Raw genomic sequence first — 27,904 nt, 5'->3', positions numbered from 1 at the left:
ATAAACTGGTATACTGTACACTGGGGTATGAACTACTGTACCGACCTCTCGTTTACTACTGTCTATAAACTGGTATACTGTACACTGTGGTTAGAACTACTGTACCGACCTCTCGTTTACTACTAGTCTATAAACTGGTATACAGTACACTGGGGTTAGAACTACTGTACTGACCTCTCGTTTACTACTAGTCTATAAACTGGTATACTGTACACTGGGGTTAGAACTACTGTACCGACCTCTCGTTTACTACTAGTCTATAAACTGGTATACAGTACACTGGGGTTAGAACTACTGTACCGACCTCTCGTTTACTACTAGTCTATAAACTGGTATACTGTACACTGGGGTTAGACTACTGTACTGACCTCTCGTTTACTACTAGTCTTTAAACTGGTATACCGTACACTGGGGTTAGAACTACTGTACCGACCTCTCGTTTACTACTAGTCTTTAAACTGGTATACAGTACACTGGGGTTAGAACTACTGTACCGACCTCTCGTTTACTACTAATCTATAAACTGGTATACTGTACACTGGGGTTAGAACTACTGTACCAACCTCTCGTTTACTACTAGTCTATAAACTGGTATACCGTACACTGGGGTTAGAACTACTGTACTGACCTCTCGTTTACTACTAGTCTATAAACTGGTATACTGTACACTGGGGTTAGAACTACTGTACCAACCTCTCGTTTACTACTAGTCTATAAACTGGTATACTGTACACTGGGGTTAGAACTACTGTACCGACCTCTCGTTTACTACTAGTCTATAAACTGGTATACTGTACACTGGGGTTAGAACTACTGTACCGACCTCTCGTTTACTACTAGTCTATAAACTGGTATACTGTACACTGGGGTTAGAACTACTGTACCGACCTCTCGTTTACTACTAGTCTATAAACTGGTATACCGTACACTGGGGTTAGAACTACAGTACCGACCTCTCGTTTACTACTAGTCTATAAACTGGTATACCGTACACTGGGGTTAGAACTACTGTACCGACCTCTCGTTTACTACTAGTCTATAAACTGGTATACTGTACACTGGGGTTAGAACTACTGTACCGACCTCTCGTTTACTACTAGTCTATAAACTGGTATACTGTACACTGGGGTTAGAACTACAGTACCGACCTCTCGTTTACTACTAGTCTATAAACTGGTATACCGTACACTGGGGTTAGAACTACTGTACCGACCTCTCGTTTACTACTAGTCTATAAACTGGTATACTGTACACTGGGGTTAGAACTACTGTACCAACCTCTCGTTTACTACTAGTCTATAAACTGGTATACTGTACACTGGGGTTAAGGAAGGGTAAGGAAGGGTAAGGAAGGGTAAACAGGGTAAGGAAGGGTAAGGAAGGGTGAACAGGGTAAGGAAGGGTAAGGAAGGGTAAACAGGGTAAGGAAGGGTAAGGAAGGGTAAACAGGGTAAGGAAGGGTAAGGAAGGGTAAACATGGTAAGGAAGGGTAAACAGGGTAAGGAAGGGTAAGGAAGGGTAAACAGGGTAAGGAAGGGTAAGGAAGGGTAAGGAAGGGTAAACAGGGTAAGGAAGGGTAAACAGGGTAAGGAAGGGTAAACAGGGTAAGGAAGGGTAAACAGGGTAAGGAAGGGTAAACAGGGTAAGGAAGGGTAAGGAAGGGTTAACAGGGTAAACAGGGTAAGGAAGGGTAAGGAAGGGTAAACAGGGTAAGGAAGGGTAAACAGGGTAAGGAAGGGTAAGGAAGGGTAAGGAAGGGTAAGGAAGGGTAAGGAAGGGTAAACAGGGTAAGGAAGGGTAAACAGGGTAAGGAAGGGTAAACAGGGTAAGGAAGGGTAAGGAAGGGTAAGAAAGGGTAAACAGGGTAAGGAAGGGTAAGGAAGGGTAAACAGGGTAAGGAAGGGTAAGGAAGGGTAAGGAAGGGTAAACAGGGTAAACAGGGTAAGGAAGGGTGAACAGGGTATGGAAGGGTAAGGAAGGGTAAACAGGGTAAGGAAGGGTAAACAGGGTAAACAGGGTAAGGAAGGGTAAGGAAGGGTAAGGAAGGGTAAACAGGGTAAGGAAGGGTAAACAGGGTAAACAGGGTAAAGAAAGGTAAGTAAGGGTAAGGAAGGGTAAACAGGGTAAGGAAGGGTAAGGAAGGGTTAACAGGGTAAGGAAGGGTAAACAAGGTAAGGAAGGGTAAGGAAGGGTAAGGAAGGGTAAGGAAGGGTAAACAGGGTAAGGAAGGGTAAGGAAGGGTAAACAGGGTAAGGAAGGGTAAGGAAGGGTAAGGAAAGGTAAGGAATGGTAAGGAAGGGTAAACAGGGTAAGGAAGGGTAAACAGGGTAAGGGAGGGTAAGGAAGGGTAAACAGGGTAAACAGGGTAAGGAATGGTAAACAGGGTAAACATGGTAAGAGAGGGTAAGGAATGGTAAACAGGGTAAGGAAGGGTAAGGAAGGGTAAGGAAGGGTTAACAGGGTAAGGAAGGGTAAGGAAGGGTAAGGAAGAGTAAGGAATGGTGAACAGGGTAAGGAAGGGTAAACAGGGTAAGGAAGGGTAAACAGGGTAAGGAAGGGTAAACAGGGTAAGGAAAGGTAAGGAAGGGTAAGGAAGGGTAAACAGGGTAAGGAAGGGTAAACAGGGTACGGAAAGGGTAAGGAAGGGTAAGGAAGGGTAAACAGGGTAAGGAAGGGTAAACAGGGTAAGGAAGGGTAAGGAAAGGTGAACAGGGTAAGGAAGGGTAAACAGGGTAAGGAAGGGTAAGGAAGGGTGAACAGGGTAAGGAAGGGTAAGGAAGGGTAAACAGGGTAAGGAAGGGTAAGGAAGGGTGAACAGGGTAAGGAAGGGTGAACAGGGTAAGGAAGGGTTAACAGGGTAAGGAAGGGTAAGGAAGGGTAAGGAAGGGTTAACAGGGTAAGGAAGGGTGAACAGGGTAAGGAAGGGTAAACAGGGTAAGGAAGGGTAAACATGGTAAGGAAGGGTAAGGAAGGGTAAGGAAGGGTTAACAGGGTAAGGAAGGGTAAACAGGGTAAAAAGGGTAAGGAAGGGTAAGGAAGGGTAAGGAAGGGTAAACAGGGTAAGGAAGGGTAAGGAAGGGTAAACAGGGCAAGGAAGGGTAAACAGGGTAAGGAAGGGTAAGGAAGGGTAAACAGGGTAAGGAAGGGTAAGGAAGGGTGAACAGGGTAAGGAAGGGTAAGGAAGGGTAAACAGGGTAAGGAAGGGTAAGGAAGGGTAAGGAAGGGTAAGGAAGGGTAAACAGGGTAAGGAAGGGTAAACAGGGTAAGGAAGGGTAAGGAAGGGTAAGGAAGGGTAAACAGGGTAAGGAAGGGTAAACAGGGTAAGGAAGGGTAAGGAAGGGTAAGGAAGGGTAAACAGGGTAAGGAAGGGTAAACAGGGTAAGGAAGGGTAAACAGGGTAAGGAAGGGTAAGGAAGGGTAAGGAAGGGTAAGGAAGGGTAAACAGGGTAAGGAAGGGTAAGGAAGGGTAAGGAAGGGTAAACAGGGTAAGGAAGGGTAAGGAAGGGTAAGGAAGGGTAAGGAAGGGTAAACAGGGTAAACAGGGTAAACAGGGTAAGGAAGGGTAAACAGGGTAAGGAAGGGTAAGGAAGGGTAAACAGGGTAAGGAAGGGTAAGGAAGGGTAAACAGGGTAAGGAAGGGTAAGGAAGGGTAAGGAAGAGTAAGGAATGGTGAACAGGGTAAGGAAGGGTTAACAGGGTAAGGAAGGGTAAACAGGGTAAGGAAGGGTTAACAGGGTAAGGAAGGGTAAACAGGGTAAGGAAGGGTAAACAGGGTAAGGAAGGGTAAGGAAGAGTAAACAGGGTAAGGAAGGGTTAACAGGGTAAGGAAGGGTAAACAGGGTAAGGAAGGGTAAACAGGGTAAGGAAGGGTAAACAGGGTAAGGAAGGGTAAGGAAGGGTAAGAAAGGGTAAGGAAGGGTAAACATGGTAAGGAAGGGTGAACAGGGTAAGGAAGGGTGAACAGGGTAAGGAAGGGTAAGGAAGGGTGAACAGGGTAAGGAAGGGTAAACAGGGTAAGGAAGGGTAAGGAAGGGTAAGGAAGGGTAAACAGGGTAAGGAAGGGTAAACAGGGTAAGGAAGGGTAAGGAAGGGTAAACAGGGTAAGGAATGGTAAGGAAGGGTAAACAGGGTAAGGAAGGGTAAGGAAGGGTAAACAGGGTAAGGAAGGGTGAACAGGGTAAACAGGGTAAGGAAGGGTGAACAGGGTAAACAGGGTAAGGAAGGGTAAGGAAGGGTAAACAGGGGTAAGGAAGGGTAAACAGGGTAAGGAAGGGTAAACAGGGTAAGGAAGGGTAAGGAAGGGTAAACAGGGTAAGGAAGGTAAACAGGGTAAGGAAGGGTAAACAGGGTAAACAGGGTAAGGAAGGGTAAACAGGGTAAGGAAGGGTAAACAGGGTAAGGAAGGGTAAACAGGGTAAGGAAGGGTAAGGAAGGGTAAACAGGGTAAGGAAGGGTAAACAGGGTAAACAGGGTAAGGAAGGGTAACAGGGTAAGGAAGGGTAAACAGGGTAAGGAAGGGTAAGGAAGGGTAAACAGGGTAAGGAAGGGTAAGGAAGGGTAAGGAAGGGTAAACAGGGTAAGGGAAGGGTAAGGAAGGGTAAACAGGGTAAGGAAGGGTAAACAGGGTAAGGAAGGGTAAGGAAGGGTAAGGAAGAGTAAGGAATGGTGAACAGGGTAAGGAAGGGTAAGGAAGGGTAAACAGGGTAAGGAAGGGTAAGGAAGGGTAAGGAAGGGTAAACAGGGTAAGGAAGGGTAAGGAAGGGTAAACAGGGTAAGGAAGGGTAAACAGGGTAAGGAAGGGTAAGGAAGGGTAAGGAAGGGTAAACAGGGTAAGGAAGGGTAAGGAAGGGTAACAGGGTAAGGAAGGGTAAACAGGGTAAGGAAGGGTAAGGAAGGGTAAGGAAGAGTAAGGAATGGTGAACAGGGTAAGGAAGGGTAGGAAGGGTAAGGAAGGGTAACAGGGTAAGGAAGGGTAAACAGGGTAAGGAAGGGTAAGGAAGGGTTAACAGGGTAAGGAAGGGTAAACAGGGTAAGGAAGGGTAAGGAAGGGTGAACAGGGTAAGGAAGGGTAAGGAAGGGTAAACAGGGTAAGGAAGGGTAAACAGGGTAAGGAAGGGTAAACAGGGTAAGGAAGGGTAAACAGGGTAAGGAAGGGTAAGGAAGGGTAAACAGGGTAAGGGAGGGTAAGGAAGGGTTAACAGGGTAAGGAAGGGTAAGGAAGGGTAAACAGGGTAAGGGAGGGTAAGGAAGGGTTAACAGGGTAAGGAAGGGTAAACAGGGTAAGGAAGGGTAAGGAAGGGTAAGGAAGGGTAAACAGGGTAAGGAAGGGTAAACAGGGTAAGGAAGGGTTAACAGGGTAAGGAAGGGTAAACAGGGTAAGGAAGGGTAAGGAAGGGTAAACAGGGTAAGGAAGGGTAAGGAAGGGTAAGGAAGGGTAAACAGGGTAAGGAAGGGTAAACAGGGTAAGGAAGGGTAAGGAAGGGTAAACAGGGTAAGGAAGGGTAAGGAAGGGTAAGGAAGGGTAAACAGGGTAAGGAAGGGTAAGGAAGGGTAAACAGGGTAAGGAAGGGTAAGGAAGGGTAAACAGGGTAAACAGGGTAAGGAAGGGTAAGGAAGGGTAAGGAAGGGTAAGGAAGGGTAAGGAAGGGTAAGGAAGGGTAAACAGGGTAAGGAAGGGTAAACAGGGTAAGGAAGGGTAAGGAAGGGTAAGGAAGGGTAAACAGGGTAAACAGGGTAAGGAAGGGTAAGGAAGGGTAAACAGGGTAAGGAAGGGTGAACAGGGTAAGGAAGGGTAAACAGGGTAAGGAAGGGTAAGGAAGGGTAAGGAAGGGTAAACAGGGTAAGGAAGGGTAAACAGGGTAAGGAAGGGTAAGGAAGGGTGAACAGGGTAAGGAAGGGTAAACAGGGTAAGGAAGGGTAAACAGGGTAAGGAAGGGTAAACAGGGTAAGGAAGGGTAAGGAAGGGTAAACAAGGTAAGGAAGGGTAAGGAAGGGTAAGGAAAGGTAAGGAAAGGTAAGGAATGGTAAGGAAAGGTAAACAGGGTAAGGAAGGGTAAGGAAGGGTAAGGAAGGGTAAACAGGGTAAGGAAGGGTAAACAGGGTAAGGAAGGGTAAACAGGGTAAGGGAGGGTAAACAGGGTAAGGAAGGGTAAGGAAAGGTAAGGAATGGTAAGGAAGGGTAAGGAAGGGTAAGGAAGGGTAAGGAAAGGTAAGGAAGGGTAAGGAAGGGTAAGGAAAGGTAAGGAAAGGTAAGGAATGGTAAGGAAGGGTAAACAGGGTAAGGAAGGGTAAGGAAGAGTAAGGAAGGGTAAACAGGATAATGAAAGGTAAACAGGATAAGATTCTATTAATCCACATTTTGGTTGACCTTTGGCCATGGAAGAGTTCTGCAAAATTTTACTGAAATTGGTTCAAAGATTTCTGAGACGAGGTCTAAAATGTAAATTATCTTCGGATTGACATGACTACAAACAACAAAAGGACAACAGTTGATTGCAATAGGTATAACTTAGAAATTTTGCTCATGTGTGACCTAAAACTTGACCGAAATAATTGAAATTTTAAAAAATTGCTAATTAAGGTATGATCGTGCGCTGTACCATGATGCTCCTTCACACATTTTTATTGATTACCTGAGGTAACACATAACGTTAATGTATTTTTATCATGGCACACATTAGAATAATAATTGATTATTCACTGACGTCGATCAATCTTGGAATTTCAACCACAATGTGATGTTCGTATTGAATACAGAATTTTCCTACCACTTTAAATACATATCAGTTGAATGTGCTTTCCAATCCTTCACCCATGTTAACAAGGAATTTTAATTCCAATTACAGCATCAAAACAATAATTATGGACCTGACATATACATTTTATTGAAATTGCTCTAGATAATGAATTATTGTTGGGAGCCTAGTGTATATATAAACGCACGCTATTCAGTGAGGTATCCACCAGCTACTACAAGCACACTGCCTAAAAATGACCCCAACTGTTCACAATGTGATAAACCTATAACCAGTCAACAACTAGTGACAATTTATTGAACACAGTCATGCAAGGCTTTTTCAGGGGGCTTTTTGGAGCTTATATTTAATGAGTCCTATAATTCCCAGTTGGACTTATTTAATACTAAATCTGAATTCCTAAAATTAACTATTTTCCACTTACAATTTTCTTCCAAATTCATCTGAAGCCTTTCCAAAGATAACGCCTATTCCAAAATAATGAAAAAGCCATCTCATATCATAAACATTGATATATACGGTACTGAAGAATTGTTTCCAATTCAGAAATAACCTTATACGGTATCAGACAGGATATATTCTTTAATTCATGGGAGACTTATTACGTAACATGAACATCCGACGGCAAATAATGAATTCAATTACGTGTCAATTGCTGGCACTGCTACACAGGATGAACAGACCGACCCACGTGGGATTCATCATCGTTATCATGTATATTGGCATTGACACGGAATATGTTCCACCAAGAATGATCCAACCAAATATGGTATTGGAACACTTGAGACTGATTTGAGCATTGTTTCTAATAATATAGCAACTGAAAATTTTATATTTTGTAGCAGTAAGTAGTTCTTTCCTAAACCACTCAGGAAGAATATTTATGAGATTACTTACCGCAAAACAGGGGTGTTATATATGATAAATACTTATTTCAAACTTAACTTCTAATTAGAGGCTATATTAATTACCATGCAAAATTGACACTCAATAGAAACTGTAGCACATATATACAATAATGAGGTAAATAAGTCTCATCACTTTAGGATGGGACAATCAATACGTATATGACACCACACTATTGTACATGTGTTCATGCTGATATTGGTCCCAGGATAGTAGTCTTCTCTCAAATACATAGGGGAAACATTGAAAATGCAATTGTAAACATGTTTCTCAAATTACACTTTATAATAATTAAATGTAATATCTGGAAATAACGGCTTTTTAATATCCAAGAATACAGTTATCTAGTGTATTGTGTATGTTTCGACAGCTATTCTGGATATCATATTCACCAAATAGTCGGGATCTCTACCGAATACTGTTATGTATCCCATCCAAGAATATTACTGCTATTTGAAATGACAGCCATATTGGTTTTACTATATCTTTTATAGTTTATTATGATAGAATTCAATAATTAGAATATCAATATTTATTTATATATCTTTATGTAATTGTACATACATGCATTACTTGAAAATAAATATTTCGAAATATAAAATTCAATATTCATTTCAATGTAATATTGAATATATTGAACTTGTTAATCTATTTCTTTCGCATAAAGTTAATAGACTTGTTCAATAAATCCAATGTAATATTAACATTCGTGTTAGATCCTCTCAATAAAGTACAACTTTATACACATTACAGAAGGCTCTATCAGGTTAACATTTAAGACAATGTGTTTGTTAAGGTTTATATACATCTATGGTATTTACTTTGAAACTAACATACAACAACATGCAACATTTAATTTGGTACCAAGACTCTTATAAAAGGCTTTATCATCTATAGCGGCCAAACTACACAACACATCTGACAAAATGTTATGTATACGATTTGTAAGTGAATATTTATTACTGGTGTAAAAATGCAAGCACCTGCCAAAGATGCGGCTCGTTAATTACCAATTCAGGTTTCATTTACCAAGAGAAAGCAGCTGAGCCAAAATGTGATGCATATCTATAGCTAAGGCATTACCTCTTATTGTACACGTCTTTCCGCATTTTCTGTTAACATCATTTGTGACAAATTCATTGCCAAAGATTTACTGTAACATTTCGACAGTATCCGAAATCTTGTCTCGTTGATACCATAGACCTATAAACTATACATAGTAAAACTTGAAGATGTAATCAACCCTAGTCCTGAACAAGTTGGTCCTCCAACTGTGAGGAAATGTCTGTAATGGTTGGGGATTAATGAGAGCTGTATCACAAGTCTGACTATGGTATAATAGACTGTTGCCAAAATACAAGATACTAAAAGCAGCCACAAATCTTTGAAAGTTACTATTATAAAGGATTGGACGAACAGCATGCAAATCCTTGAAAATTACAGCTTTTAAGCACATTATAATTTGTTTCATGAAATGAATTTTAATGAGGTCCATCCATTTTGCAAAATTTGAACATAATAAATCTAACTATCACTAACCATAATTGAAATCAATTAGTTATTTTATTTGATATAACCAAGTCCTATGTCCCAGTGTATAAAGATATATTCCCACACCCCTTAAACCTTATAGAACAGTCCATGTCACAGTGTATAAAGATATATTACCACACCCCTTAAACCTTATAGAACAGTCCATGTCACAGTGTACAGTGTATAAAGATATATTACCACACCCCTTAAACCTTATAGAACAGTCCATGTCACAGTGTATAAAGATATATTACCACACCCCTTAAACCTTATAGAACAGTCCATGTCACAGTGTATAAAGATATATTACCACACCCCTTAAACTTTATAGAACAGTCCAAGTCCCAGTGTATAAAGATATATTACCACAACCCTTAAACCTTATAGAACAGTCCATGTCACAGTGTATAAAGATATATTCCCGCACCCCTTAAACTTTACAGAACAGTCCATGTCACAGTGTACATTGTATAAAGATATATTACCACACCCCTTAAACCTTATAGAACAGTCCATGTCACAGTGTATAAAGATATATTACCACAGACCCCTTAAACCTTATAGAACAGTCCATGTCATAGTGTACATTGTATAAAGATATATTACCACACCCCTTAAACCTTATAGAACAGTCCATGTCACAGTGTATTAAGATATATTACCACACCCCTTAAACCTTATAGAACAGTCCATGTCACAGTGTATAAAGATATATTACCACACCCCTTAAACCTTATAGAACAGTCCATGTCACAGTGTATAAAGATATATTACCACACCCCTTAAACCTTATAGAACAGTCCATGTCACAGTGTATAAAGATATATTACCACACCCCTTAAACCTTATAGAACAGTCCATGTCACAGTGTATAAAGATATATTACCACACCCCTTAAACCTTATAGAACAGTCCATGTCACAGTGTATAAAGATATATTCCCACACCCCTTAAACCTTATAGAACAGTCCATGTCATAGTGTATAAAGATATATTACCACAGACCCCTTAAACCTTATAGAACAGTCCATGTCACAGTGTATAAAGATATATTACCACCTCACCCTTAAACCTTATAGAACAGTCCATGTCACAGTGTATAAAAGATATATTACCACACCCCTTAAACCTTTACAGAACAGTCCATGTCACAGTGTACATGTATAAAGATATATTCCCACACCCCTTAAACCTTATAGAACAGTCCATGTCACAGTGTATATAGATATATTACCACACCCCTTAAACCTTATAGAACAGTCCATGTCACAGTGTATATAGATATATTACCACACCCCTTAAACCTTATAGAACAGTCCATGTCACAGGGGTAAAAAAATTAACCCCCCTTTTAAACCTTATAGAACAGCCATGTCACAGTTTTAAAAAGATATTTCCACACCCCTTAAACCTTATAAAAAGTCCAGTACAGGTATAAAGTGTATCCCAAGCCCCAAAAACCTTATAGAACAGCCCTGTCCCGTGTATAAAGTATTTTCCCCCCCCCCTTTAAAAACTTTAAGAACACCCAGCACAGTGTACATTTGTATAAAGATATAACCACCCCCCTTAAACCTTATGAACAGCCCAAGTCCCAGGTTAAAGTATTTCCCACCCCCAAAAACCCCTTAGAAAGCCCATGTACAGTTAAATTTGATAAAGAAATTCCCACCCCCTTTAAAAACCTTTAAGAACAGTCCAAGCCCCAGGTTAAAGATATTTCCAACCTTAAAATTTCCCGAAAGCCCCTGTCCTGTACATTGGTTGATATTCCCACCCTTTAAACCTTATAGAAACCGTCCAAGTCCCAGTGTATAAAGATATTTACCACAACCCTTAAACTTTATAGAACAGTCCATGTCACAGTGTATAAAGATATATTCCCGCACCCCTTAAACTTTATAGAATAGTCCATGTCACAGTGTACATTGTATAAAGATATATTACCACACCCCTTAAACCTTTATAGAACAGTCCATGTCACAGTGTATAAAGATATATTACCACAGACCCCTTAAACCTTATAGAACAGTCCATGTCATAGTGTACATTGTATCAAGATATATTACCACACCCCTTAAACCTTATAGAACAGTCCATGTCACAGTGTATAAAGATATATTACCACACCCCTTAAACCTTATAGAACAGTCCATGTCACAGTGTATTAAGATATATTACCACACCCCTTAAACCTTATAGAACAGTCCATGTCACAGTGTACATTGTATAAAGATATATTACCACACCCCTTTAACCTTATAGAACAGTCCATGTCACAGTGTATTAAGATATATTACCACAGACCCCTTAAACCTTATAGAACAGTCCATGTCACAGTGCACATTGTATAAAGATATATTACCACACCCCTTAAACCTTATAGAACAGTCCATGTCACAGTGTATAAAGATATATTCCCGCACCCCTTAAACTTTACAGAACAGTCCATGTCACAGTGTACATTGTATAAAGATATATTACCACACCCCTTAAACCTTATAGAATAGTCCATGTCACAGTGTATAAAGATATATTCCCACACCCCTTAAACCTTATAGAACAGTCCATGTCACAGTGTACATTGTATAAAGATATATTACCACACCCCTTAAACCTTATAGAACAGTCCATGTCACAGTGTATGAAGATATATTACCACAGACCTCTTAAACTTTATAGAACAGTCCATGTTACATTGTATAAAGATATATTACCACACCCCTTAAACCTTATAGAACAGTCCATGTCACAGTGTACATTGTATAAAGATATATTACCACACCCCTTAAACCTTATAGAACAGTCCATGTCACAGTGTATAAAGATATATTACCACAGACCCCTTAAACCTTATAGAACAGTCGACCATGTCACAGTGTATTAAGATATATTACCACAGACCCCTTAAACCTTATAGAACAGTCCATGTCACAGTGTATAAAGATATATTCCCACAGACCCCTTAAACCTTATAGAACAGTCCATGTCACAGTGTATTAAGATATATTACCACACCCCTTAAACCTTATAGAACAGTCCATGTCACAGTGTATTAAGATATATTACCACACCCCTTAAACCTTATAGAACAGTCCATGTCACAGTGTACATTGTATAAAGATATATTACCACACCCCTTAAACCTTATAGAACAGTCCATGTCACAGTGTATTAAGATATATTCCCACACCCCTTAAACCTTATAGAACAGTCCATGTCACAGTGTATAAAGATATATTACCACAGACCCCTTAAACCTTATAGAACAGTCCATGTCACAGTGTATAAAGATATATTACCACACCCCTTAAACCTTATAGAACAGTCCATGTCCCAGTGTATAAAGATATATTACCACAGACGCCTTAAACCTTATAGAACAGTCCATGTCACAGTGTATAAAGATATATTACCACACCCCTTAAACCTTATAGAACAGTCCATGTCACAGTGTATAAAGATATATTACCACACCCCTTAAACCTTATAGAACAGTCCATGTCACAGTGTATTAAGATATATTCCCACAGACCTCTTAAACTTTATAGAACAGTCCATGTCACAGTGTATAAAGATATATTACCACACCCCTTAAACCTTATAGAACAGTCCATGTCACAGTGTATTAAGATATATTACCACACCCCTTAAACCTTATAGAACAGTCCATGTCACAGTGTACATTGTATAAAGATATATTACCACACCCCTTAAACCTTATAGAACAGTCCATGTCACAGTGTATTAAGATATATTACCACACCCCTTAAACCTTATAGAACAGTCCATGTCACAGTGTATTAAGATATATTACCACACCCCTTAAACCTTATAGAACAGTCCATGTCACAGTGTATTAAGATATATTCCCACACCCCTTAAACCTTATAGAACAGTCCATGTCACAGTGTATAAAGATATATTACCACAGACCCCTTAAACCTTATAGAACAGTCCATGTCACAGTGTATTAAGATATATTCCCACACCCCTTAAACCTTATAGAACAGTCCATGTCACAGTGTATTAAGATATATTCCCACACCCCTTAAACCTTATAGAACAGTCCATGTCACAGTGTATTAAGATATATTACCACAGACCCCTTAAACCTTATAGAACAGTCCATGTCACAGTGTATTAAGATATATTACCACACCCCTTAAACCTTATAGAACAGTCCATGTCACAGTGTATTAAGATATATTCCCACACCCCTTAAACCTTATAGAACAGTCCATGTCACAGTGTATAAAGATATATTACCACAGACCCCTTAAACCTTATAGAACAGTCCATGTCACAGTGTATTAAGATATATTCCCACACCCCTTAAACCTTATAGAACAGTCCATGTCACAGTGTATAAAGATATATTACCACACCCCTTAAACCTTATAGAACAGTCCATGTCACAGTGTATTAAGATATATTACCACACCCCTTAAACCTTATAGAACAGTCCATGTCACAGTGTATAAAGATATATTACCACAGACCCCTTAAACTTTATAGAACAGTCCATGTCACAGTGTATAAAGATATATTACCACACCCCTTAAACCTTATAGAACAGTCCATGTCACAGTGTATAAAGATATATTACCACACCCCTTAAACCTTATAGAACAGTCCATGTCACAGTGTATAAAGATGTATTACCACACCCCTTAAACCTTATAGAACAGTCCATGTCACAGTGTACATTGTATAAAGATATATTCCCACACCCTTTAAACCTTATAGAACAGTCCATGTCACAGTGTATAAAGATATATTCCCACAGACCTTTAAACTTTATAGAACAGTCCATGTCACAGTGTACATTGTATAAAGATATATTACCACACCCCTTAAACCTTATAGAATAGTCCATGTCACAGTGTATTAAGATATATTACCACACCCCTTAAACCTTATAGAACAGTCCATGTCACAGTGTACATTGTATAAAGATATATTACCACACCCCTTAAACCTTATAGAACAGTCCATGTCACAGTGTATTAAGATATATTCCCACACCCCTTAAACCTTATAGAACAGTCCATGTCACAGTGTATAAAGATATATTACCACAGACCCCTTAAACCTTATAGAACAGTCCATGTCACAGTGTATATAGATATATTACCACACCCCTTAAACCTTATAGAACAGTCCATGTCACAGTGTATCAAGATATATTACCACACCCCTTAAACCTTATAGAACAGTCCATGTCACAGTGTATAAAGATATATTACCACACCCCTTAAACCTTATAGAACAGTCCATGTCACAGTGTATAAAGATATATTACCACACCCCTTAAACCTTATAGAACAGTCCATGTCACAGTGTATAAAGATATATTCCCACAGACCTCTTTAACTTTATAGAACAGTCACTCCTTAACATATTCTTGTACCTCAATTTTCCAGGGCTGCTTTGTAGTTATAGTGGGGTTTTGATTGACAGAATTTTGAAAATCTATCAAATGAAATAAATATACGTATACATACTCTCGAAATCAATGAAATTCAGTGGGAACACTGGTAGACCAAATTATCATTTGTATCTTACCTACTGATAAGTTTCCTGGGGTATTACTACGGAGATTAAGTGCCACCCGGAATCCTGATGATTCTACATGATTGCAGCTGTATGGAATCTTGGTCTCACTAGTGTTTACCCTGGTACCTACAGGTGGTGTATCATACGAGTCCCCACACACACAATAACATTGATGACCTCATGATGACACCTTCGATTCTCCTCCACTGGCGAGTCATCATGGTGCATCGACACATGCTGGCTGACGGCTTCATTGCAGTTATCCCTCACATATACCACATTCTGAGAATCTGCCGAGCTACAGGATAAATCTTAACAACAATGTCTCTGGCATAACAGCAATGTCTCAAACTCAAGGCTTGGGTTACTGATGAAGGCCTTCTGTGGCCACACAAATCTTGTCTGAGTTGCTCACTTCCTAGTATTGTACAGACACTTGTTGTGCAGTTTGCTTGTTGTTTAATCCATATCCACCACATGTACCACGTAACCAGGAACGTTCTGACCTAATGCTTCGTGTCGTGTCGTACTCATCCCTGTAAAATATTATTTACAAATACCATAGTTTCTCGGTTAAACATTGGTTTTTTCCCTGTAAAATATAATTTACAAATACCATAGTTTCTCAGTTAAACATTGTTTTTTTCCCTGTAAAATATAATTTACAAATACCATAGTTTCTCAGTTAAACATTGTTTTTTTCCCTGTAAAATATAATTTACAAATACCATAGTTTCTCAGTTAAACATGTGTTGTTTTTCCCTGTAAAATATAATTTACAAATACCATAGTTTCTCAGTTAAACATGTGTTTTTTTCCCCTGTAAAATATAATTTACAAATACCATAGTTTCTCAGTTAAACATGTGGTTTTTTGACTGATCAAAATTATGTATCCATCCATTTATGTATTTACACAATACAGTTTAAATGAAAATCAAAATGATGATCAACATGAGTATGATTTTCATTCACTCTGCTTTCCCTGATGAGGGCTATTGGACACCATTAAGGTATCCACAAGGTACCCACCAACCCCAGGATCCCTAACACCACTATGGAACTGAATTTTTTGCAGGGAATTGGGTCTCTGCCCCAAATTGTTACAATACAGTTTAGTTTATGTTACTTTAGACTAAAATTTCATTTCACAGGGTGGTATTACAGGTAGTTTTAACAATTAGGCGTGGTTTGAAATACGTATAAAAATCTTTAGCTACAGAAATATGGTAATGCTCTTATAGAATTTTGAGCACTAATATGTAAAACTTTTTTTTTATATTTTAAACAAAAACTACTGAAAGGTGCTTTATCTTTATGGTCCTATTATAAATCTCTGCTGTTTTACCTATACACTTGTAATTACAAATTTTGAAGCAATTTAAGATAAAGACTTTTATTTTGTTTCTCTAAACTTCAATTTTAAAGGTGCATATATCTATTTTTTGAGATTATGTTATATCCTAAAGGTGAAACATAGAACCCTTTTAAAAATAAAAATATTGGTGGTATTGTATTATTTAAAGACCACCTACTAGAAATATAATCCAGAGGAGAAAAATAAGTTTAATGTCAAACCTCAAATATGTACGACCGTTTATCAATCTGAAAGCCTCCAAATATCTTATAACCTGCTTAAACTGACCATCACCAGGATTTCTGTTTAAAACAGATGTTCTGATTACATAGGTTCACAATACAAAATATATCTGGTTAAAGCTCTAGTTTACACAGTATTTCTGAATATACAGATTCAATTTATAGAAATGGATCAAGTAGAAAATGAAAGATTGTTTTGGTTTGGTATTGTTTAATGTCCTTTCAACAGCTATGATAATTTAAGGACAACGCCCCCTGCATGCAAGATGCATGTGTAAAGTGAGTGTGTGTGCTTTGGGAGGCTGGCGTATATTTGTATTGTCTCAGTTTGGTAGCGTGGAACTGATACCGACTTTACAGTGCTACTTTAAAGAATCATACTTCCGAAGACCGTGAGTGTTCTATCCAGGCTATTGCATTAATGCCCCCTTTATAATTGAAAAACCACATTTTTACACACTGGCAGGGCCAAGCTGGCGCGTTAGGATTTCCATTTTTAAAGTAGTTAATCCTTAAGTTTATGCTGCACTGTTATTAGCTGCATGCATCAAAATTTGTTTCATATGCTACATAAGAACGTAATAATACAGATGATACAAAAATATTTTCATGATATATAAACAGGAAAACGAGTAACATGCCTCCACAGGAGATCAAACCCACAACCCTTGTCTTAAAGGTATGCCGCTCTACTGGCTGAGCTAAAGGAAATTCTGCCTAGCACAAAGCTAGAAGGCAAACATATCACTATGTACACTACTTACAACTAAAACCTGCAACACTACTCCCCACTTTTCAAATGTGTTCCGGTATCCAGAACACATACCTACCGAGGTTCTGCCTCCAATGAAGCCTCTCATTTTCCTATAGCTTGCACTTGGTCAAAGGCAACAAATGTAACAGAAAAGAATTCTATGGGAGTGGATGTGTTGCCTGTAAAGAAAGTTGGGTGATTACAAGAGTAAAAGCATGAAAACAGAATTTCTATTTATAATCTTGACCTTTGACCTTTAGACCAGTAAAAATACAATCCCATGCAAGTACTTGTAGTAAGGAAAAACTGCATGAAAATTGAGCTTGATGGGCCAAAAGGAACATGAGCTATCACAAGGAAACAAATTTTCTATTTTTAGTAAGTGACCTTGACTTTGACCTTTGGACCATAAAAGCAATTCCAAGCAAGTACTTTTGGAAAGGAAAATCTGCATAAAGTTTGAGTTTGTTTCACCAAAGGGAATCTGAGGTATTGCACGGAAACAAATTTTCTATTTTTAGTAACAGTGACCTTTACCTTCAATCTTTGGACATGAACTGCAGTTCCAAGCAAGCACTTTTGGTAAGAAAGATCTGCATAAAGTTTGAGTTTGATTGGCTCGAAGAAACTTGAGTTATCGCACGGAAACAAATTTTCTATCAGTAGTAACAGTGACCTTGACCTTTGACATTCGTACCTAAAATGCAATCCTAAGTCCTAAGTAAGCAATTGTGGTAAGGAAGATCTGCATGAAGTTTGAGTTTGATCGGTCCAAGTGAACTTTGTGCGGACGCCGCCACCGACATTGCGATACCTATATGTTGCCTGCTTTTTGCAGGTGGAACAAAAAACAAGTATAGTGTGTGACTCCACCTTAGATCGAACCCCGTCAGTGACCCTCAGCTTTACTGGTACGCCAATCTACCGACTGAGCTAAAGGGAACTACTCCAGCTTACGGTAAACCTCCGGTTAGTTCGAACAAAATTAAATAAATATTGACGAACCTGTTCGAATTATTCGAAATTATGCTTCAGAAAATAAGCGCGAGTTCGAACTATTCGAGTCAATATCGGTGAAAATCTCGGCAGAGTAAAATCATTAGACACAAACACATCCATCGTAAATCTGATACGTAATAACGGCGGCCTGAACAATGGCACATTTACAAGTAAGTAAAATGATAGTATTTCATTTAATTCAATGTTAATTGATCGTTAACGTTCTTCATTTCGCGATAACTATGATGGTTATTGCGCGAAGCCGCTCGGGCAATGCGTAGCTACAGTAGGCCCCAAAACAGTACCGTACACGTTTCATTTGTGACACAAAAGTTAAACATTTGTACAGTATAATCTTGGCTTGGTTATATTTTTTTATCTGAATGAGAAACTATCGCTATATTATTAAAAAAATGGTCTCTTAAATACATCAAAAGCAGTCTACATAACCTGTTGCGTTTACGAAAGCACTACTGTAAAAATACCCTAGGCGATATATGTTGGTAAAATTAGGTCAGAACATCAACATGTCTGCTTTTAAATATGCCCAGTCGTATTATCTACCAAACATAGTTGATACCTGCAAAATTATCCATCACTAATTGGGACACCTGTGGATTGTTTTGACAGGATATGAATGCTTTTAACGTCACTCAGCACGATCGGGCAGCCGATCCTTTCAACTATACCGCAAGCGACACCTCGCGTAGCATGCTTACCTAGTGTGAGGTCTCAGGTTTTCAGGTAATACTTTGATTGGCAGTACTTAAGAGATGTCCAGTAACAATTAAATAATCATAATGCTAAGTTAACACTAGTTATATGTGAAAATTCACGGACGATTTCTTAGTTTGCCATACACAGCACAGATACAAATATCGCATGTTATTTATACATTGTCGGGGCCTACATTTGCAATCAGCTGTCTCGTGCGTGGTGTATTTTGCAATGTAACAAAAACTAAATTAACGCTAAAATATGTGGCATATATTAAATCACAGACGCATTCTAATGATCACGCATACAATCTAATAACCTAAACGTGCTTGTTGATCAAATTTAAATCTTGGCATTTTTTCTGGGCCGGTCATCGGGGCCGGGTCGTCGCAAGCTTTCAATGGAGTTTGCCGGAAAAAATGTTACTTTACGTTCTTCATTTGACAAGTTCGAACTATTCGAAATGGTGTCTGTTATAAACAGCCAGAGTTCGAACTATTACTAGCCAAAAAATTACTGTTTTTCTAGAAAAAAATGTGTGTTCGAACTATCCGCGTGTTCGAATTAATCGGAGGTTTACCGTAGATCGAACCCCGTCAGTGACCCTCAGCTTTACTGGTACACCACTCTACCGACTGAGCTAAAGGGAACTAGTGCAAAGCTAGAGGACAACTGTATCACTTTATATATACGTTTTTACAATTAGAGGTTGAAGCATGGATATAATTTGTATATCGAAATCTGTGGTTGCAGTAACATAAAGCAAAATGACTCATTTAATTTAGAATATTGTTCAAGATATATTATAAGCATCCAGGAGTTTTTAATCTGAAGTGAGTGCATATTGGACAAGTTATAAAAAAAAGAGGTTTCATTTTCCACACAAAGAACAAAATTACAAAGTCTGTTTTCATGGTTTTTTTTGGTTTACTAAACATCCTCAGCTTAGACAGTGAGAACTACCGGGTAATGCAGACGTATGTAATAGAACATCACATAAATTTTGGGACGTAAGATTAATACAAGTGAAATGGAATCTTCTCATCATATAAATGTTATAATACATACAATGATCATTATACTATCTTTTTCAGGATGCATTGTTAATAAATAACGTAAATTTTACAATAACGGCCCTCTGTATAGCGACCACCTGTCTAATGTGACTAACGACCGGTGATTTTGGAGTTTGTAGTTGCCTCCCCTTGACCATGCTCCCACTGTTTGTTCGGACCAGGCTTTACCTCTTACCTTTAAATGGAACCTGACAGTTTAACCATGTTGGTTAATCATCTGTGGGTTGTCATGTTCCAAGTTGTACAATGTTTTTACAAGAAATACTCAACTCACTGTTGAGTACTTTTACACAGGTATAATTATTAAACAAAGGATTCATTTCATTCCTGACTTTCCGTTACATACATTGATACAGAAATTTAAATATCTGACAAATAACTCTGAAATGATGGCATTACTGAAGAAAACAAAAAAGCACTTCATCTCAGCCAGAGTGTAGACGCCATATGATAAGTCGAATATTTATCTAGTGAATCAAGTACAACCTTAAAGATTTACTAATTGTCGACTAAATTGATAATGTTTGCTGCTTCTTCAATCACCAATCGTATCTGTAAGCTATCGTGACAGACTTAGCCTGGTAATATCAAAATAACCTTGCAAAAAAATTGCTGTTGTAGGCCAAGACGTCAATAAAGATAACGCTTATTTAATACAATCAGTTTGTGTTTGCAGCAATTATTCAACTTGAAGTTGTACTTTTTTATCACATTTTTTTTCAGCTTTACATTTTATTTAATTCTTATTGTCATGGGAATGTATACCTCAAATTCTGCTCTTTCAAAAGTTTAAAATTGGGACAAGCATGTTCTGATTAAACAACGATTGATGGCTATCTGATTTGGTTTTAAACGTCTGTCTGGAGAATCGATTTTATAAGTCTGTAAGAAATCTTGTCTTTTTCATTTAAGAAAGAGGTACGGTCGTTTTCCGCTTATCCTGACCTAGGCCACGTACAGCGATAGTCTGGGCTAAAAATACAGATAAAATATCATGTGACCCCAGTGATTCCCACAGTACCAAAATAGATTGTCATGGTCTATTGGCACGCCGTGTGTTGTGAATGGATTACATGTATGTAGTCAATCAATACCATATGAAATAAAGTCAAATTGACATGTTGAATAGGAATATTACACTACTCATCCATATATGTCTGTGGTCGACGCTGCAGTTCATTTACATTTTACTTTGAATGATATGGAGTAAATCGGTTATGGTTTCACACTTTTTTTATCCAAGTGAAAATTTTCCATCTCAACATTTCTATCTTGATACTAAATATTTTATATTAAATATGCATTTAATGTTAAAAAAAAATCTTTCAAAAATGACCAAGAAAAATTAAATGGTATTATTCTTAGAAACATAACAAAATATGTATCAGATATGTCTTGGTGATTCGAACTCCGAACCTTCGGGTTGCTAAGCGATGGTTCTACCATGTGAGCTATGCGGTCTTATGGAAATGTGAAGTTTATTCGTCATAGTCAGTCTAGTTAATGCGAAAATTAAAATATTTTATCAGCTACGTTTTTTTCAATTTTTCGATACCAGTGCATTGGAGGAACACTTTTTAAGAATAGGATTTTAGTTGTCTTTAGATGCATAGAATAAAATAAGACATTCGTAAAAGTTGTTCTTCCGATGTGCTCTATGTCAAAAAATGATATGAATGCAGGAAAACCCCCCTCAAAAGTTGCAAATAGCCCAATGATCCAACTTTACGGTCATTTAATGACATATCCATTGCAATGAACAAAGAAATTTTTCGCAAATAAGAATTTGTATATGTTATAGATTTAAGGTTTGTATTCAAAAATTCAGTTTTTAACAATAACATTTTTGATTTTGAAAACGGTCACCATTAGGTCGAAACAGGCCAGTATGCGCCATACCTCTTTTACGAGGTCTTGAGATTGGAGTCCAAGACATGGTTGACAAGCTGAGAGACTATGCACTCCAGACCGACAATACTAGGGCTTTGACATCTATCATCAGATTCCCAGACTGTATCCAGAAGGATGCTCTAATTTCACAGCCAAAGTAGACAAAGATGGATGACAATGTAACCATCCAAGGAGATTCAAGGGACTAATTTGCAATCTATTCTCCAGAAATGATTGGAAGAATGAATGATTTGATAGAGAAAATAAATTATTTGATAGAGAGAATAAATTATTTGATAAAGAGAATGAATGATTTGAAAGAGAATAAACGATTTAATAGAGAATAAATTAGTTGATAGAGAGAATAAATGATTTAATAGAGAGAATAAATGATTTGATAGAGAGAATAAATGATTTGATCGAGAATAAATGATTTGATAGAGAATAAATGATTTGATAGAGAGAATAAATGATTTGATAGAGAGAGAATGAATACTTTGAATGATTGATAGAGAGAATGAATGACTTTATGAAGAGAATGAATACTTTAATGGATAAAGAATGTGTCAGTTTCATGTAAAACTGGTTGGTGCAAAAACCTCGACCTGTCTATAAAGACAACCTGTTAAAAGTGACATTTTTTAACACGCACACACACACACCTCTTGGGCAGTCTTTATAGACAGGTTTGACTGTTTCAGGGTTTTCTGTTGTTACCTGGGAAGTTGTGCTTACAAAGTTGTTATCTAATGATAATACAATTAAAAACTGTAATGCATACTGCTCAGGTGCCTCAAAATAACCTTATTCTAATCTCACTTCATTTTGATCTGCACCAAAAACTAGGTGGGTTCTGATTAAGATAAACAACAAAATTTCTCAAGCCAATCAAATAAGCCGAAGACATTTACCTCATTAGTCAAAATGTCAATAGATATGATAACTTTTAAGTGAATCAGGTCTTTGACATGTGTTGTTTGGATATTTCAAGAATTAAGCAATCTGAACTGACTTTCACTTATTTGTTTAGAGGAGAGAGAAATCATTCAGATCTCGCTGTTTAGGAAACAAGATTTGAAAAATGACTGCCTCTACTGGGGGCACAAGACTATTCCTGCAGGACAGTAGGAGACAATTTTAAAGTTCAAAGGGTACAGTATAGGATAAATTGGAGATATACTCTTATACACGTGTTATCGTTATTAGACCTCTCTCTCGCGCCCTTCTGTGCTTTTGATTTACATATACATTGTATTCAGAACAAAAACTCAATCTTACTTACATGATAGTCTCAATTTCCTTAAACACTCAGCCAGAAGCATCAGCACTATACAATATCCATGCTGAAAATAAATTAACAAAGTGAGGCTTAGAGAAGACATGTAACTAAATTTGTACATGTACATACATTAACATAATCTAGTAGGCTTTATGGGCCAAAAAAACTTACTTCAATCAAATTACTTACTCAACCCTGGGGTAAGATAAGAAGACCTACGTCATAGGGTTACCTGGCGGTTGCTAGGGAAAAGATAGATCGATCTCACACAAGGGGTAAAGACAGCCGGCATACGCTTTATGACGCTGCTCACAATAATGTAATGTCAGCATTTTACGTTGAGTAACCAAGTCGTAAATGATGACGTCATAAATTTTGACACATTCCAAGGAGCATTGAAGATGGCGCAATGAAAAACTTTTACAAAAGCTTACATTTGGTTGCAAATATGTGAGAAAAATAATCAAACAGGGTTCTGTTCCGCGACCAAGGATATCTCAACTCTCGTGTAAGAGTTTGGCTGGCAAGCCTTTGACGTACTGACTGGCCAAACTCTTACACTCGGGTTGAGATATCCCTGTCCACGGAACAGACCCCGGTTAGATTCTATTAATCTCACACCGGTGAAGTTGTGGATACAAGAGAGTTGTCCTTTTACTACTTTTCCCTTTTTTCTCTTTTTTTCTAAATGAAGGGTACAAAATCAAGCCATACTATATAAAGAATTTTCTTGGAATATAAAAACAAATTCTTTTAAGTGAATAATATCCCTTTAAGAGTATTTGTATTGGAAATCTTAGCTGCCCACAATACCAGAAACCTTTCCCTTAGTGTGTATAATAGCCATCTCCCCATTTCATGCTGATCAGTCACATACACAAGGGTACATGGACAGCACATATCTCCAAACCTATGGTCTATATAGGGACAGCACATATACCCAAACCTATGGTCTATATAGGGACAGCACATATACCCAAACCTATGGTCTATATAGGGACAGCACATATTCCCAAACCTATGGTCTATATAGGGACAGCACATATCTCCAAACCTATGGTCTATATAGGGACAGCACATATACCCAAACCTATGGTCTATATAGGGACAGCACATATACCCAAACCTATGGTCTATATAGGGACAGCACATATTCCCAAACCTATGGTCTATATAGGGACAGCACATATCTCCAAACCTATGGTCTATATAGGGACAGCACATATTCCCAAACCTATGGTCTATATAGGGACAGCACATATTCCCAAACCTATGGTCTATATAGGGACACCACACATTCCCAAACCTATGGTCTATATAGGGACAGCACATATTCCCAAACCTATGGGCTATATAGGGACAGTACATATTCCCAAACCTATGGTCTATATAGGGAGGGCACATATTCCCAAACCTATGGTCTATATAGGGAGGGTACATATTCCCAAACCTATAGTCTATATAGGGACACCACATATTCCCAAACCTATGGTCTATAGAGGGACAGCACATATTCCCAAACCTATGGTCTATATAGGGACAGCACATATCTCCAAACCTATGGTCTATATAGGGACAGCACATATTCCCAAACCTATGGTCTATATAGGGACAGCACATATTCCCAAACCTATGGTCTATATAGGGACAGCACATATTCACAAACCTATGGTCTATATACATGCACATGTGTATATTTATGAGCAGATTAATTAGTGCATACAAAGCAGCAATATCTACCTCATACCTTCAGCTATTAAAAATGAGTCATGACTGTCCCGAATTACCAATACTGAAAACATAACTGGAACTCCTATGCCTAAAGCCAAACTCAGTAAACAAAAGCAGAAAACTTTTCCAAGCTAATTCATCCATATCCAAATTCCCTAGAATGATTATTATTTTTCCAAGTTCTGTTTGCCAGATCTTATTAGTTTTCCACTAAAAACATGTATTCCAGTAAAAAAACATTATATGAAATTTGAATCAAAATTTTCCCACATACAACTGTAACATATGATTATTATTAAAAATGCTGATTTGAAAATTTGATCTAATTTTAGTTCCACTTTTAATTTAGAAAAAAAAAGTTTGATAAATCTGTATATTTGTAGCTGCAGTCAGTAATATCGATTTCAACATACAATGCTTAGATATGGATATGGATCAGGCCCCAGTAAGCATTGCTCCACCAGGCATTGATTGTATGCAGACTGCAGACAAGACAGCATTAAAACCCAGGAGAATAGTATTTGTCCCTATATCTATTAAACACATCCAGCAAAAGGTCGATTAAGAACTGTGTTGTAAATTCCTTTCTATAATTAAATTGCAGTGACATAGGTACCCCTGATCGTCAGCCAATCTCCAGATTTATTGTTAATTAGATCAGTGGTAGCAAACAGCAGCAGAGAAACTAATTTCCTTCTTATAGTAACAGTGACCTTGACCTTTGACATAAGACCAGTACAATCCCAAGTATTTTCAGTAAGAAAGCCCCATCTGAAGTTTAAGTTTGACATGCCCAAGGGAGCTCAAGTTATCTAACAGAAACATTTGTTAAGGCACCGATGTCGATATAGTGTGTTCTCACATATGTTACAGGGTTGTTCCTCGGTTGTTGGGGAAAAGATTAATAGAATCTTTCACCCCCTTGGGGGTGAGACAGGAGAATCTCAATCCAAGGGAAAGATTCTTAAGTTGCCAAACACGAGGCTTGCCGAGTGTTTGGCATCTTAATTATCTTACCCTGAGGGTTGACATTCCCCCGTCTCGCCTCCATGGGGGTGAATGATTATTTTTCTCTTACCCTGTTTACCCTCTGATGTATCTAATATTGACGTTACATCAATGCAAAGAAATGTTGATTGAATTGTCGACATGACGTCATAATGTACTGTTGCCGTGACATCGTGGTAATCAGGTATTGTTGACGTGACGAAATACAATTGTTGAGAATGTGCGAAGAGCATGTGTAGCTTGTCTTTTCCCTAGGGTGAGATAAGAAAATCTCACCCCGGTAAAACTGTGGATATCCCTGTCCAGGGTGAGAGAAAAATCAATCTCACATGGGAGTAAAGACAGCTTACACATGCTATAGAACGCTGCTCACAATAACGTAACGTCATCATTTTACACCAAGTAACCATGTCGTAAATGATGACTTCATCAATTTTGATGCATATTACAAGGAGCATTGTAAATGGTGCAGTGAAAAACTTTTATAAAAACTTAAATTTGTTTTTAAGTATGTGAGAAAAATAATCAAATGGGTCTTTTCTGTGAACAAAGTTACATCTCAACCCTTGTGTTAAGAGTTTGGCTGGCCATCACTTGGGAAGCCTCATACCAAACTAAATCAAGAGTTTTCAGAAGACAACATAAAGATAACTCATCTTTTTTTTTAAGTAGGTCAAGGTCACAGTCAAGGTCAGCTGGTTGACACATGTAGTACCAATGGAAATACCTTGTCACAAGGAACATGTCATATGTTAAACATAAAAGCCCCATCTCATACTGTTAACTTACTGCAGCAAACGTTCCAGTCTTTTAAAAGTAGGACAAAGGTCACGGTCAAGGTCAGTAGGCCCACAAATGAATGGCACTCACACCAACACTGACGATGACACCAGGGGCATATAGGAATTGCTCTCCTGGACTTCGTCTCAGTAAGTTAAAAATATCTAATATAAACCTGAATGCCCCTGACTCCTATGCTGATAACTGTAAGTATTAACATACGGGAGGTGGGAGATCCACAAGGAATACAAAATCTGGCCGTAAAGTTGGGTAGTCAAAGGGTAACGATGACCATAACGTCATGCTGGGTGGATCAGCTTTAATCAAGTACCTGACTATAGTTTCGACACTTAGGCGTGTCGTCATCAGCACAAATTTGAAATACAAACATTCAGTTAGTATTAATGTTTGACAAATACAGGTGATCTTGACACCCAAAACACATTTATGTGTCTTTTGGAAGTAAAATTAACATAGATGGGAGAGCGATGTTCATGACCTTGGAAACAGGAAAGGTGAATTGTCATCCATGGTAATAATGGTATTCACATACATGATTGTTTGTACGTTGCCATTCAGACCAAACGTTCGTCGGCTAGTCAACTTTTTATCAAATTTTCATACAAGTTTTTTTAATAATTACTGATCAACACCAGTCATTTATCGATTTCAACTAGTTGGCACAAATAAAATAATTATATACTCTTTTATGATATCCTTATTATATTTGATGACGTAATATAAGGAGTACAAGTGTCATGGTCCACTGAACACGGCTGTGGCCTGTATTACATCAATTCTAGAGGTGATAACAGGATTGTTATTTAGGTCCTCGTGTTGGTGTAATATTGTGTTCTACTAATAGTCTGTGTAAGCATGTATGGTATCTGCCAGCTACATGCACTGGTATGTCATTACATTAAACACCAATAGTTTTTACCTGGTATCCTGTCCGACACGTGCATGCCCTGTACGTTGTTTACATTACCGCGCGGACCCGATCTACGAATATTACTGCGCACGTATACATAAGAGCGTTTGAAATCTTTCTTCAACGTTATCAGCTGATTATCAGAAACTTTTTCTGAAAAATTATCAATAATGTTTTGCGATTTCCAAACATACTGATATCAAAATAACATTCTTGATCCGCGGAGAATGACGGTCTATTTTCCATGGCGCGTGTGTACACGGGACGCGCGCACACGGGGAAATTCTGTTACATGTACCTTTATACTGAGTATATTTTGACTATCTTAGCAAAGTCATCGTCGTCGTCCATTCTATAAATTATTAAAACTTCTATCGGTGAAAAGTCC

At 38.1% G+C, this 27,904-nt stretch overlaps 1 protein-coding gene across 1 annotated transcript in view; it reads right to left on the bottom strand.

The window, feature by feature from the left end:
* Window positions 1–23,128, bottom strand: part of LOC117329281 — a 158,299-nt gene extending 135,171 nt beyond the window's left edge. The window contains exons 1-2 of the mRNA XM_033887146.1: window positions 23,070–23,128; window positions 14,763–15,289 (exon numbers count right to left, since the gene is read on the bottom strand). The gene's annotated coding sequence lies outside the window, so the exon portion shown is untranslated. The remainder of the gene's footprint in view (window positions 1–14,762; window positions 15,290–23,069) is intronic.
* Between the last annotated feature and the right edge of the window lie 4,776 nt (window positions 23,129–27,904).

This window comes from Pecten maximus, chromosome 6 (genome assembly GCF_902652985.1).
Source record: "Pecten maximus chromosome 6, xPecMax1.1, whole genome shotgun sequence".
Classification (NCBI taxonomy): Eukaryota; Metazoa; Mollusca; class Bivalvia; order Pectinida; family Pectinidae; genus Pecten; species Pecten maximus.
The sequence above is the reverse complement of the archived record's forward strand: the minus strand, read 5'-3'. Positions and strand labels throughout refer to the sequence as shown.